Source organism: Cyprinodon variegatus, unplaced genomic scaffold, assembly GCF_000732505.1.
Source record: "Cyprinodon variegatus isolate N-32 unplaced genomic scaffold, C_variegatus-1.0 Scaffold1510, whole genome shotgun sequence".
In the NCBI taxonomy this organism is placed as follows: Eukaryota; Metazoa; Chordata; class Actinopteri; order Cyprinodontiformes; family Cyprinodontidae; genus Cyprinodon; species Cyprinodon variegatus.
In genome coordinates this window covers 42300-56507 of record NW_015151963.1, presented here as the reverse complement: position 1 = coordinate 56507, position 14208 = coordinate 42300, and the positions used below count along the sequence as shown (strand labels likewise).

The window sequence follows — 14208 nt, the reverse complement described above, 5'->3', positions numbered from 1 at the left end:
CCACCTTAAAGCTTTAATCTATCATTTTTAATTTTCAATGCAAAAGACAACTCCTTAGATGTCTTTATTTGGTATAAATCGAGATGAGTTGGTGCCTGAGGCTGAAGTAAATGGCTACTACACGAGGCGCTGAGATCAAAGCGGCTGTCAACAACTTCAATCAAAATATTTCATAGTGTTTAATGAAAATGTTACTTAATGAGCCTTATAACCATCTCCATTTCCTTTTGCATTTTGTTTTTTTACTTCCAGAGAAGCCAGTGTCTATTTAGATAAGAAGCTGAAACCGGAGGCTGTGTGCCATTAATGATCTTCCTGTGTGAAACACAACTCTGAGGTATTTCCAATTAAAGTGACCCACCAAGTCAGTACCGGATGTCCACCAAGGGCTATTTATGACCAATGAGTCCTTGCTGGGTTGTTTTAGCCACAACGTGGCGTAATATTTCCCATAAAATCTAAACCATAAAGACATAAAAGAAAATCAGGCTAAGTTAGGTCATCCTAGGTTGACCTTTAACCTCCAGTTTAACCACATAACCCTGAGGTCTTTTCAGTTTTCCTTTTTATAATTTCAAGATTAGACAGACGGCAACCAGTTGTCTTTATGTCTATTAAGAGAGAATTTGGATTTAAACCAGCAAACTTTTCAGTATCGTGGCTCTAATGTTTACAAAAAATGGTGGATCAATAGGTAGAATCCTGGCTCCTACCTTTATTGAATAAATTATCAGAACTGCCCCACACAAATAGGACAATGTTTAAAGTTTCCTTATCTAACAATAACGTAAACTGATCTGAACTTATTGTTTTGGACAAAAGTTGTTTACAACAGTGGAAATCTTTTCCTGCAGATTAACTGTTATCTTCATCATACAATATAATCTAATCTGGGGTTTTTTTATCCTTTATAGGGCACTCAGTAAAATACTTTGAAAATCAACATCAAAATAGTGTTATTGGAATCTAGGACAAGACCTTATTACATTTGTAACATTCAAAAAATATGGATATTTTGATGGTAAAAATGAATGTCAATGTAATAAGAACAAACGCCAACTTGCCCGAATATATTAAGAAAAATAACAGAAGTGCTTCTATAAGAAATTCATGAAAAACATTCAGAGAGTGAATGTTTTTTGGTAAAACATAACCTTAGAGGCATTAATGCTGTTAAAGGCACTTACATTTTTTAGTTTATAAACCCAAATATAATTGTTAACTAAGGTTATTAACTTTTTAACTTTATTTTTCAACTTTTCAATTAGCTATTTACCTTTTTTTCTTGACTTTTTAACTTTTACAGTAGGTAATATATCATTCAAGGGCTCATCTAATTGGTCAAATGCCAAAATAAGATGTACAGCCATGTAGCAGGGTCTTTGCTGAATGGCTGGATATAGATGTTGTGCTTCTAGACCTCCATTTATAAAGGGTATGCAAGTGATCAAAAATGGTAACTTGCCCTATAAAGGGTTACATTATGATGTCAAAAGAGGTATGTACTGTAGGTAAGATTTTAATAGAAACCCATTTAAACTTTCTGAGTTATCCCTTTAAATAGATTGTTTTTGTTGTGATTTTCAGGCAATGTTCATCTGCATCTCTCCCTGGAGTTTTTCTTTCCTACTTTGTTATTTAAAAAATGCAGGATTGGGCTACACCTAGAAATGAATTTTATTTGTTCAGTTGCTGCTCCACTTTCCTGCTTCTGCATGACTGCCCCGTTTCTTTGTTATGGCTGGGATTTATTTTGCTCGGGTTCTGATTTTGCCTTTCCAGTCAGATGCTGTAGCGGCAGCCCCCCCCTCCCTCCCCTCCCACGGGACTGATGTGACCTACATTTATAGTTGGCACAGAGACCCAATATGCGCGCCGACCAATTGGCAGCGACCAGGGCAGCAGCATATAGCCGCAGACTATGGGTTTCCGTAGATTGCATAATCTGCTCTATTCTCTAATCCATTTACATTATTTCATTCATTTATTATGCAACCCCTCTACCTTTTTCAGCGTGGCGCACAGAGGTGGAAACCCCGCAGCGCGTAAAAGACATGGAGCTTTGGATAAATCCTAAATGTTACTTAAAAAAAAAACCCAGCAATCCTTTATCTGAAATCCAACATTCTATAATGAACTATTTTATATTTATCTGAACTTGGTTTGACCCATGGAGTTCCTGAAAAGCTGCATTAAATCTGTTACCACTAACTCTCCGCACGTGCGCCGTGATACAAGAGCTTCATAAAGCTCATGCAGGAATTGAAGATCCGAGGTTTGTTTGCCAACTATTATCCCTATAAAATATCCTTAGTGCAGGTGAGACGTGACGCAACAGCCTGGAAGCATTTAAAGCTGTTGCTTAGGGCGCAACTTCAGGGGTGTTTAGATCCGCCAAAATAAAAGCATAAATAAACATGGCACAGCCAGCAACACCTTGTGAACAATATGTCACCCCGCACGCCTCCTTTGTTGCTCTGTCTGACAAATCGTGCCCATGCATATTTAATCGGATCCTCAGTCATGCGAGGCGATTCCAACTGTGCCGTGAAATGCATCCAGCTCCTCAAAAAAACAAACATCCAACAGAACACCTTTAAAGAAGAAGAGATAGAGCGACCCACACCTCTCCTGACCCTACATTATCCAGATGTTTAAAAAAAGAAGAAAAAAAACACGCGTGACCTCACCCTTCTTCATCCGCGTGGCTTCCATGACTCTGCTTGGAAGTTATAAATCAAATAATAAAAAAAACAAAAAACAGGAAAAGACGCATCCAAGCTCCAGGTGCGTTCAAATGTTCCAAGATTACCCCGCGCGCTCGCGCCGCCAGGGGGCTGAAGGGTTTAAACGCAGAGAACTGCTGTAACCTTTACAAAGAGCTGCTCCACGTGACGGGGAGAAGTGTGTCCTCTGTAAGGGATTTTTCTCCCCTCCCTCCTCCCTGCTTGTTCACATGAGCTAGCCTACTAACCTAAAACAAAGCTGGTGGACATGCAGTACGAGCCTCTGTGGAAGGAAGGTTTCTATTTATGTGCCCAATAAATGATTCATAACAGAACAGGAATAGCTGCTTAAACAGCAAAGCCAGGAGAAGTTATACACACTGTAAAAACAAGTTCGTGGGAGATGTAGATTAAAGTCATTTTAGATTCGTTACAAATGAGGAACAACTTTCTTTTTAACAATCCAACCAAAACAGCAGCTGCTGGTTGAGCTGACATTTAGTGATGCCCATAGAAACACAACAGTTGCTGTAAAAATAAGTTAAGATCATAACTAACCTGCTGGGGCGAGGATTTACAGAAATACTACAATTTAAAAAAGAAATAAGAGATAATTAATGTTATCAATTTGAATTTTTTTCCTGTTTTATTTACTGTGAAGTTTGGTAATTGGGAATTATAATATAATAAGCTGGTTAATGTTGAATTAATAACAGTATTTTAGACAAAATTTGGAAATGTAACACATTAAGATATTATGTATAATTAATAAAATGTATATCTTAAAGAGATATAAAGAGTGTTTTATGCTTAAGTCGAATTAACATTTTTTTTTATTATTTTAGAAATGCTTCAAATGTTTTTTTAAGTTTTCAATCTTTTTTATTTTTAAAGTTGGAGCACAAAACTGCAAAAAAAAAAAAAAATTAATAAAAGTAATGATATGATTTGAGGAATATTTGTTCTAGCAGACAGGGTTTAGGGTGACCATATGAGAAAGGAAGGAAAAAGATATGCTCCAACTTAACAAAAATGTATCTAAGCCCCCCAGTGGCCCCCCCACCTTGGCCCCCATGACCCCCAGGCATCAACACCTCCTCTGTTGCCCTCCCATGCAGCCCTGCTGAGGAGCTGGAGGCAGCCTCGCCTTGACATTGGAGTCAGACGCGCCCAGGTGGCACCAAAACAAACCCTCAACCCTGGAGGTAAAGGAGAGCGGAGAGGAATCCAGCACACAGGACAGAGAAGCTTCACACGTCCAGCCATGCCTTACCTTGAACATGCGTAAAAATAAAAATCAGAGAATCCAAAAAGGGGCGCACACAGCTGTGTTGTCCAGCAGTCCGCTTCTCTCCATCGGTCTCCAGCGCTCTCTTTAAAATTGCCTCACGCTTTCCAAGCCTTCAGCTCTCTCCGCTGTTTGCGGCGGTGGATGTGGAACCACAGTGGCTTGTTTTGGTGCGCTCCTCCCGTCATGATCGCTCCGATTCCTTCCTCCCCTCCCTCTTTTTATTTTCCTCTCTTTATTTCCTCCTTTCGCTCTCTTTCTTTTCGCTGCCGAGTCTCTAATGTATGTTAGTAGGTCAGTTGTTGCATAACAGGAGGCTTTGGGTGCCTAGTCACGTTTTTTGTTTCTCTCTTGGCTCTGCCTCCCTCCCCTCTACTCTCCTCTCCTCTTTCGCCTTCAAATCGTGTTGCAGGAGAGGAGCTGCAGGGAATGGAGGGGTAGGGGGGCGGGGACATGCCCGAAGAGGGAAGGGCCAGGCTCTGAGCCAGCCACAGTCTGATCAAGGTCTAAAACTATCAAAAAGACATTTGAAAAATGCGGCACAGAGAGGAAACGCACTAAACAAAGAACTTCTATCATTCTGTTATCGCACCATCAGGTTCCCAAAGTACAGGAGAACAGATCAGGTCCGTTTTCTGCGTTCATTTCCCACTTAGATTACAAATGTGTGGGTTTTTATTTATACAAAATGTTTATTTTTTCTAAACTGATCAAACATCTCACTCACCCATTAATCCATTCATTGTCATTCAACCCTGAAACAACTAAAACATTGCGTTCCTTCATTCAATAACTGGCTTTAGTAAAGAAGATAAACTGATACAGATAGATCATTAGTCTGCAGAGGTGTCTGCACTTAAGTACACTTTTTAGGTATCTATACTTTACTCCATTACTTATTTTTCCTCCTACTTCTGACTTCTACTCTTTACATTTTCACACAATTATCTGTACTTTCTATCAATGGCGTAACGACACAACAATAGGCCTGTAAGCAACATTATCTGGGTGGGCCCCATATGATGTACAACACGTGATAAAGGTTCAGGATTTGGAGACAGTTCCATAAATCGGCCAAGAGGATATAATTATGCAATTCTCAGTAGTTTATGATCACACATGGAAAAATAGTGAATGGGTACCTTGAATGGAACCATTGATGACAGCGCACCACCACATGTTACAGATGTCCCAAGTTCCAAAAACTAATTTCAGGGAGATGCTTATCTCCCTCTTCGGTTCTTTGAAAGAACGTGTTTATTTTGAGAAGTTTTTTTCCGTTCTTTCAGCAGCTCTTCTTTCTTTTTTCTTTTCTGGAATTCACTTAAGTACCTCTTTGTGGTATCCATCGTCGCTCACACATTGTACGCAATGGTTCGGATTTTAATCTACGCTCTGGATTACCCATAATTCCAAGTCATAGTGTAAAAAATAAAATACTCAAATACATTGTTCTTTTAAGATCTTTATTGCGGTTTGAAACATATTATATGAGTGTGTTTTTTTTTACCAACTGTCTAATGAACTATACACAGTTATTAACATAGTAATTCAAAGTACCACTGTCTGCTTTGCTATTGGTGTCGTGTTTAAACGGCTCACCATCATGATGAAATCTGGCATGTGTTGCGATATAAATACAATCCGGTGAGGTCAGTCTCTTCAGTATCAGTTGGGTTAAAGAGGAATTTTTCGCACCATTACATTTGCAGAGAAGTCCTAGTCTAAAATTGCGTAGGGGGATACCAGGTGTCACTGATGGGGCCCCTAAGAGGTCGCGAGCCCTAAAGCAATTGCTGTCTCTGCTTACCGATATTTAAGCTATTGTTTTCTATTCCTTACATTCCTTTACATTTTATAAATATTTACTCCACGTCATGTGCGCCATCCAATGCAGATCATTGATGAGTTATATAATGCAAACACGGAACATGGAAATAATCAGAAGCAAACAGGTGTTCTTCAAACTGCAAATGTGAATTGTCTATGCCATGCTACAATGTAGGATTCAGAAAGAGATGTCGAAATGTCTGAAAGGTCGGACACAGGCGAGAGCGTATCGGGAGATGGAGACAGAGACCAACAAGACCTCCATCATTCTTGGCCCTAACTCAAAGATTTTTCCAAAATAGTCGAAAAATTGAGCTTTCAATTCATATAGTGGCATTTGGCTGGTTTTTTTAAAGTTTTTTTTAAGGTTACTTTATACGTTATACTTTCAGTAGTTTTTTGAGCGCATTAATTTTTCATTTTTACTTGAGTAAAGAGTTCAAGTTGATACTAAACTGCAGTATCTATAATTCTACTTAAGTAACAAATGTGTGTACTTTTGACACCACTGTTAGTCTGACAGGAACGTAACATTTTCTCTTTGGGCCAATTAAAATATTTACATGCAAAATGTTAATTTAGATCAGGGGTACTCAATTCCAGTCCTGAAAAGCTACCATCCTATAACTTTTAGATGCATCTCTTATCTAACACACCTGAATCGAAAGGCTCAATCCCCTCATTTAGCATAGCAGAGGAATGGCAACGAGCCATTCATTTGATTCAGCTGTGTTAAAAATGGGGTGCATCAAAAAGTTGCAGGATAGTCGCTCTTGAGGACTAGACTTGAGCACAACTGATAATATAAATTGTAGGTTAAGTCATTGTTGATTTTTTTTTTTCAGTGCATCTTGTCTCTGAGGTGCAGGCAGTGTTGCACACACACCTTACATGAATTTACAGAGGGGTTCCCTGACATTTTAGCTTGAGAAACCCCCCCCCCAAAAAAAAGAATCTGTAATCATTCCGGCAAAGTACATGCTCACCAAAGACGAGTAAAGCAATTATGTTTTTTATATTTAGTTATTCATTTAATCAATTTAAATATGATTATTATTATTCAATAGGACATCTAATTATTTGCGCATTTTTAGACCTAGACTTAGACAACTTTTATCGTCATTTTGTATACACAGTGTATAGAAAACAAAATTTTCCATGTCTTAAAGTGCAGCATTGGTCAAATGTAAACAGTGTGGGAGAAAAAATACGTGGTGCAAAAAAACACATTGATATTGAATTTAAAAACATTAAATATATATGTTGTTTTGATTTTATTGTATATTCAATGTCTGAATAATGTATAAGATGAATAACTGAATAAATGTTACATCTCCTTATTTCAGGATATTCCATTAATGATTACACCACACTGATTGTGAAAACTTTCTCATAACCTCTACTTTGGGAACTCCTTGTTTATAGTGATCAATTAGGCGAATGCATGCAGGGGGAGAATTAGGCATCCCTTCATGGGAATCTCTCCATCTTTACATTATGAAGTAATGGCTCCTTCTCTCTTTTTTTTTACCTTTTAGTGTAGCCACAAGGTCTGCTTTTGTTTTACTTTTTATTAGTGAGAGTAAATCACTGTCACCATGATGCCAAGTTTAAACCAACAAAAACATTCAAACAAAATGAAAATACACTCCTCTAACACCTGTAAAACACAATTTGTCTCCTTATATTACTAACAAGGCTAGCAGTAATATGAAAGCAGCAACAACTTTTTGTTCAGTTCTACTGCTCACATTTAGTATATATTTATAACTTTTTGTGGTCGCCGGTGTTAAAGGTGTTGAAATTGTTTTCAGTAATATTTTAAAATCATTCAAAAACAATCCTTGCAAACTCCCTTAAAACCTTGTGAAGTTGATTTGAAGTTTGCTTTTTCTGATTTAATTTTCATTAGATTTTTGCACAACTCATATCAACAACTTTTAGGACATATATATTGACCTTTGACATATAACCTTGCCCACAAATTGTTCTCTTGACAGGCTGAAAGAACTTAAAATGTTATGGATCAGTGGAGGCTGCTGCTCTTTGTAACAGAGGAGGCTCAATGTTGTTAATTAAATGCAAAAGTTGCATACTGCATTAACAAATGTGGAAACACATAAAACACTTCACTTCAATGGCTGAAAATAGATGCTGTGAAGCGATCTGCAATAATAAAATCCAGAAACAACGGCAAGAGTTCAGCACAAGATGACTTTTCTGACTGAATGATCACTTTTCCCTCTTGACTCATGAGGAAAACCTCCTCTCTGTCTGGCTGCTGTCTGGCCCTGCTCCACAGACCCTCTAGGAAAGGGGTAACCAATTAAAAACCAGTGGGGTCCGAATAAAAAAAATCAACAACCAGAAACAGTCCGGAGACATTTTTAATTATAGTGTGTTACTTTAAACAGAATTTAACATCTGTCAGGTTGGGGTCTGAACTGCCCCCTTCTCCCAAGAAAATCTCAAGTCTCTACTAATTGCCGAGCCCATCATTCCCCCCGTCCTGCTCTCCCTCCGCTGACTGGTGCCCGGGCTCGCCGGTGCACTGGTGGTGCTCGGTGTTTGGGTGTGGATGCCCGGGCGGGTACTGGCTTATTCCTGGCGGCTGCTCCGCGGGCCCTTGCTGTTTTGGAGGGGCACGTCTTCGGCTCTTCACAACCACTATTGAGCATTTTTTCTTTTGGATAAACATTTGAAAGTTATTTAAAACGATTTGGGATGGCAATTTTGAATACTGTTATAAAGTAAAATAAGAGTTAAACTTCAAATAATTATGCTTAAAAATTTTAGTTTTGTGATTTTAAATGACAATTATTGCATTAGAGTTTACAGCAGATGACATCTATTTTTTCAGCTGAAGAAAAAAAATAGATCGGGGCGGAGCAGGAACTTTCCTTTTAAATCAAAGTGTGTCTCACCAAGAAACGTTTGGGAAGCCCTGCATTAGAACAACAGTTATAACTTACGTTTAAAACAAAGTAGAGCGGCTCAATATAAGAAATTGCAATCACAATCCATGCATAGGAATGTCAGTGAATAGCATAGAGAATGAATGCTAGGGGTGGCCTATGAGTTCTAGTTTAAATGAACATGTTGGTGAGTGGATTTTACTTTTTTGAGACATTTGATTAATGACTTCTTTTTTACAAGCAAAACTCACATTTTGACCTCTTTTATCGTCTGTCTGTTTAGGGGCAACCGAAAGATTTACTCTGCAATATTATTGGGTATTTATGGCAAAGTAAAAGTAGCTTTTTGGCTCAAGGCACATTCTGAGTCTGCTGGGTGTGTTAACAGGGTTTGTGAGGCCCTATGATTGGAATATAGGCCCTTACTTTAAACCTGAACATGTCGCCTTTGGCTGTGTCTGATGTGTTTGGATTTTAACTAAAGGCTCAAACCTAAAACTCAAATGTAAAAAAGAGTTTCAGAGAGGATTCAGCTGTTAACTCCACCGTCTGAGCTTCCAGTAGGTAAGTAACAAATAGAACAACAGAGATTTTATCTAAGTTCTTATTTAAGATTTTGCAGGTTCTCATTAAACAGAAAATGCAAATTTGATTAAAGTTTGATTTAACTCATAACTCATTCATAAACTGAATTTTAGACTAATTCACATAATAAACTTAAATTTAAGGGTTATTAATTATCATACAATGTCATTTTATATATATATATATTTTTACATGTTTTAAAACTTTATAGTAATGTGATGTTTAAAGTTGACATAATCTACCAACCTAGACTAAATGTAAGCTTTCAGTTAAAGCTTTTTTCCACGTTGAAAAAAAGCACTGAACACTGTGGATAAAAGCATTGAATAATACTTGAGCAGAGGCAATAGTGTAATCCAGATACTAAATTAGGAATGGTATCATAAGCTAATTATGTAGGCTGTGAAGTAAGTTATTTTTTTTTTCCCCAGCTGAAACTGATATTATTAGAATCAGTTCTTGTTTTGATCAAAGTCACACAACACTTAGTTGTCAGGACTCCTGTCTTTGTGTTTGTGTTTTCTGTGTTTGTCTCCCTTCATCCACCAGGAGGCGCCTGGTTCTGGTCCGCCTCCTCACACACCTGCTGATGGTTTCCTCGTTAACGGAGTGTTCTTACGCTGCTGACTGCCACTACCTCGACGCCAGAGTGTTTGCCAGTTTTGGGTACTCTAGCCAAGCTGAGTTTTTGTCAACCTGAGTTTAACTTTTTTTTTTTGTCTTTGCCTCTCGGCAGGAAGTCATCCTGCAAACTGGATTCTTGGACCTTCTCTCCCTGGAAGGATCAACTGAGCTTCAAACTGAGCTGGGGTTCAAACAGGAGGTTTGGATCCACTTTCCCCAAGAGATCGTTGAGAAAGGGATTATTCTCCACTATGACCCGTTCAAGTACCGCAGGAAATCTGAGTGGCAGTCAGTTTCTCCATTCGCCAACTATCAACCGCATTCTGGGTAACCCTGTTCCGCCCTCCACCGAATCAGACAAACACTGGAACTACAGCACACAGACAGGGGTCAAGGATTCAACAGCTTCTCTTGAAACGTGAGTCGGCAACCAAATCCTCTTCTCGAAGTTCACGAGTCAAATTCCCCACTGAGCCTGAACTCACCGCTGTGTCTTCCCCTCACATTACAGTTCCGGTTGAGCAGTGTTCAGAGCAACACTTCTCCCTCTGTTTAACTTCTTCAATAACACCCGTTACACCTTTTCCCTGGTCTCTCTGTTCGGTTTTCTTCATTTTGGTCTGAACTTTGTAACATCATGACATTAGTGTATAAAATATGACAATGTTAGGGACTGTTTGGTTGCTAAAATTGATAGGCTATGATATTTCAGAAGCAATATTGGACCTATTCTTTAAAATATGTAAATAAATCGCTCAAAGAAATAAAATAAATAAATAAATAAAAACATTTTTTACTTGGTCCTTTCCTCTTCTAAAACAGAGGACTTTTAGGTATAGGTTAAATGAAAAAAACAAATTTTCCACAAATAAATAAATACAGAAGACAAATACAGAAAAATAACAGAAATTACCATACAGGACTGTATCCAGCAATCTTTTGTGGGGGAGCTCCAGACAGCAATTATGTCTCACAACGAGAACCAAATCTAGTATCTCTATACAGGAATTTATCCAGAGAATAATAATATATCCAGTTGGATAAGCTGGATTCCCTGACTCTTTGCCCTCTTTTAGTGACCTCCTTCACCTGTGACCCTCCATCATTCTTCCTTCCTCAAATCTGATATTCTTTTCTGACTTCTCATCTTCACCTTTTGGCATAGAAACTATAAATGTCTCAATTTTTAAATTTCATTTTAAACTACTATGTAAAAACATTAATATTTGGAAAGATTATCCCTCTTTTTATGGCATGAAGTCTAACCATATGAGCCCAGAGATTATTTCTCACATTCACACAGGCCAAACAAGCAATTCTATTTATTATTTTTATTACATTGTTTTTATATTGTATATGATATAAAACATATTTTATAGTATATGTTATATTATACTTTAATAAATTGATATTTTATTTGAAGGCTGTAAGGGGCTTTTTGGCAAACAGTGCATTAGTCATTCTAGGTATATTACAGGCAGTTGAGGGGCTCTTTAACAGAGGGGCAGTTCCCCCCTTTACCCCCCTGTGGACCCGCCGTTTCTAACAGTATATTTGGCCACTTGAATGAACTCTACGGCCTTCATGTTCTTTCCTCATATATATTTAGCTACAAATATGTTGAAATTTTTATCACATATTAGGTTACAATTTCATCCTAACACCATTTAAATATAGATCAGAGTATATTCATTCAGAATAAAATAGCCTAGTCAAATTCCCATGAAGAATGTCGAACATTTTTTACTTTTCTGTGCTAAAATAGTCAACATATACTACAGAGGAGGTTTGCACAGCAGCAATAAAAACCCAGCTCCCTGTTTAGTAACATTTCAGGGTATTTGTTGAGTCATGCTGAGCAACAGTGTTTTTGTGCTTCATGCTGGTGTTGCTGGAAGAGGCTTACACAAAGAGCAGGAAAATGTTTCTCCGTTGGGTTTTTAAACACCATCCTCTGGGAAGCCTTTTTAGCAGTTATCCCTCAGCGCAGCACAAAGGGGGATTGAATGAGAGAACCAGTCTCCCCTCCTGGAGAGGTTAATAAATCAGGATGTTTAGGATCTTGGATCTGCTGCCATGTAACCACAGGAAGAAAAGAAGCGCAACGTGTTCACTTTTTCTACAATGATTTATCGGTTATCTTGTTTGGGTTCCTGTTGATGGAACTACGTCAGTAGCTATTTCCATAGATCCCAACTCAGAGAGCAGAGAGGTGAAGGACGTATAGTAAAGTTTATTATCAGCAAAAGGTTATGGGTCAGATCATGGTGCCTCAGTGGAGGCTTGATAACCTTTGCATCTGATCACAAACAACTTTTAGGTGTTAATGAAAGCATGTTCAAATATACATTTATAATTCATTTATAAATGTATGATATAACACAAAAGTATATATATATATATTTAAATTTGAAATGCCTCATAAGAAAAGGGTAACCCCACATTTCAGAACTAAATATTGATCCCAATTCCTTAGCTCCTCTTTGTCTCCTTCTTTAGGAGGGGGAAGCAGGAAGGAGGAGCTGTGGATTGGCTGTGAACTTGTCCCCCCCCTCCCCATTAGAAACACACTGTCTCTCCTCCTCTGCATCACTCCCTCTCTTTTGGCTATCCATCCTTATCCCCACCCTAACCCCGACGATCCTCCCTCCCCTTCTAGCTATGTCTGCAAGCGTTCCCATGGCAACTGTCGCACTGCCTGCCTAGCAACAAGCTTTATCCTTTCCTTGGAAAAAAAAAATGAGGGGGGGTAAACAGAGTAAGCATAAGAGGGGGATGTGGGGGTTGCAGTTTTTTTTTTTTTTTTTTTTTTTGCTTTGGGTGTGTGTGAGGATGGTAGTGTAAGAGCAGCATGTTGCAGTGGATTCATGAAATCACTCCCTTCTTCTTTCAGTTCCACACCTGCAATGCCTGCAGCCTTTTCTTGGTTTCCTTTGAGTTAAATTATACTCAGCTTTGGAAAAAAACAAATTACAGCTTTTATCTGCCATTCCTTTTGCCCTTAGCATCCTGAAACATATTTAAACACATCAGACAAAGCTTTTTTTCAATCATTAAAAAAATAACAACTCATTAAAGTGAACAATTTGCTGCAAAAAGCATCTGAACAACATCAAAACATTTGTGCATGCAGTTTTTCCTTATGTTGCTGTGCATTTTCTGCATTACTAGATACATACACACACACACATACATATATATATATATATATATATATATATATATATAAACTGCAATTATCATGATGATGTCACCATATGTTGCAAGGGAACTTTTCTACTCTAAAATGCATTACATTGTTTTATTGCGACTCAGGTGTTGGTCCACTGCTGTCACACTGCAGGGAAAATCATTGCTGCCCTCTGCTGATGACCTTGTAGAGCCTTTTTTCTCTTCAACCTGTTTAAGTTAAGACAGTGTGCGTTCTTGTATTGCTTATCCAGGAATCTGCTCCCTCATTAAACAAAAACAGATGAGTTGTTCTTGTAGGATTGTGCAAAAATGTTAAGTCTGGAAAAACTTTCCCACCCACCATTTTTCTTTTACCCGTCCATAAATTCTCCACCAGCTGGTATCAATAAATCTCTTATGTTCTGAAGCTCTAATACGATGGCTGAGTAAGAGCAGACATTCATTCTGTCTCTGTCTGGTTGGCAGTCGGCCCAAATCACCTCCTGCAGAGACTACAGGAGAAACTTGCCAAGTGTGCACCCTCTACTCACTTCCTGCGCTCGTCAGCACTTGTCTGCCAGATCTTTACCTTCCTCTTAAAAAAGAAAAACTAATCACAGAGCATCCTTTTTAGTTTTTTTTTTTTCCTTTATAAAGGGGATCAATGAGCAAGAGGTGAATTCAAACTTGGAAACAGATAAACAAAACTAAGGATACCTTTACGCACACGCACATGGAGAACCTTAAAATTACACCATCCAATCTAGAAATAGGATGTCGTGCAGCAGAAATCTAAATAATATCTTATTCTTTTCTTATATTTCTAGTATGTTACTTGTAATTAATTCACAATTGTGACACAAAATATGGGAAATTTATTTATTGTTGTTGAATATGAAAAAAAATGCACAAAAACACAGTCAAGAATTAATTATTGTCACTTCAGATGAAAAATGGTAACAAAGAAATTGGTAAAAAAAAAAAAAACAACAAAAAATACATAACAAAACTGCACCAGATGTGGTGTTTGTTGTAAAAGGAACAATCCAAACACACCTGGTGAAAAACA

At 38.0% G+C, this 14208-nt stretch overlaps 1 protein-coding gene across 2 annotated transcripts in view; it reads right to left on the bottom strand.

Moving 5' to 3' along the window:
• LOC107103706 overlaps window positions 1-4402 on the bottom strand; it is a 13535-nt gene extending 9133 nt beyond the window's left edge. Inside the window, exon 1 of one of the 2 annotated variants that reach the window (XM_015403506.1) lies at window positions 4000-4402. The gene's annotated coding sequence lies outside the window, so the exon portion shown is untranslated. Of the gene's footprint in view, window positions 1-2690; window positions 2877-3999 lie in introns of those variants that run through there. The other variant, XM_015403507.1, reaches the window with a different exon arrangement.
• Window positions 4403-14208: the final 9806 nt, after the last annotated feature.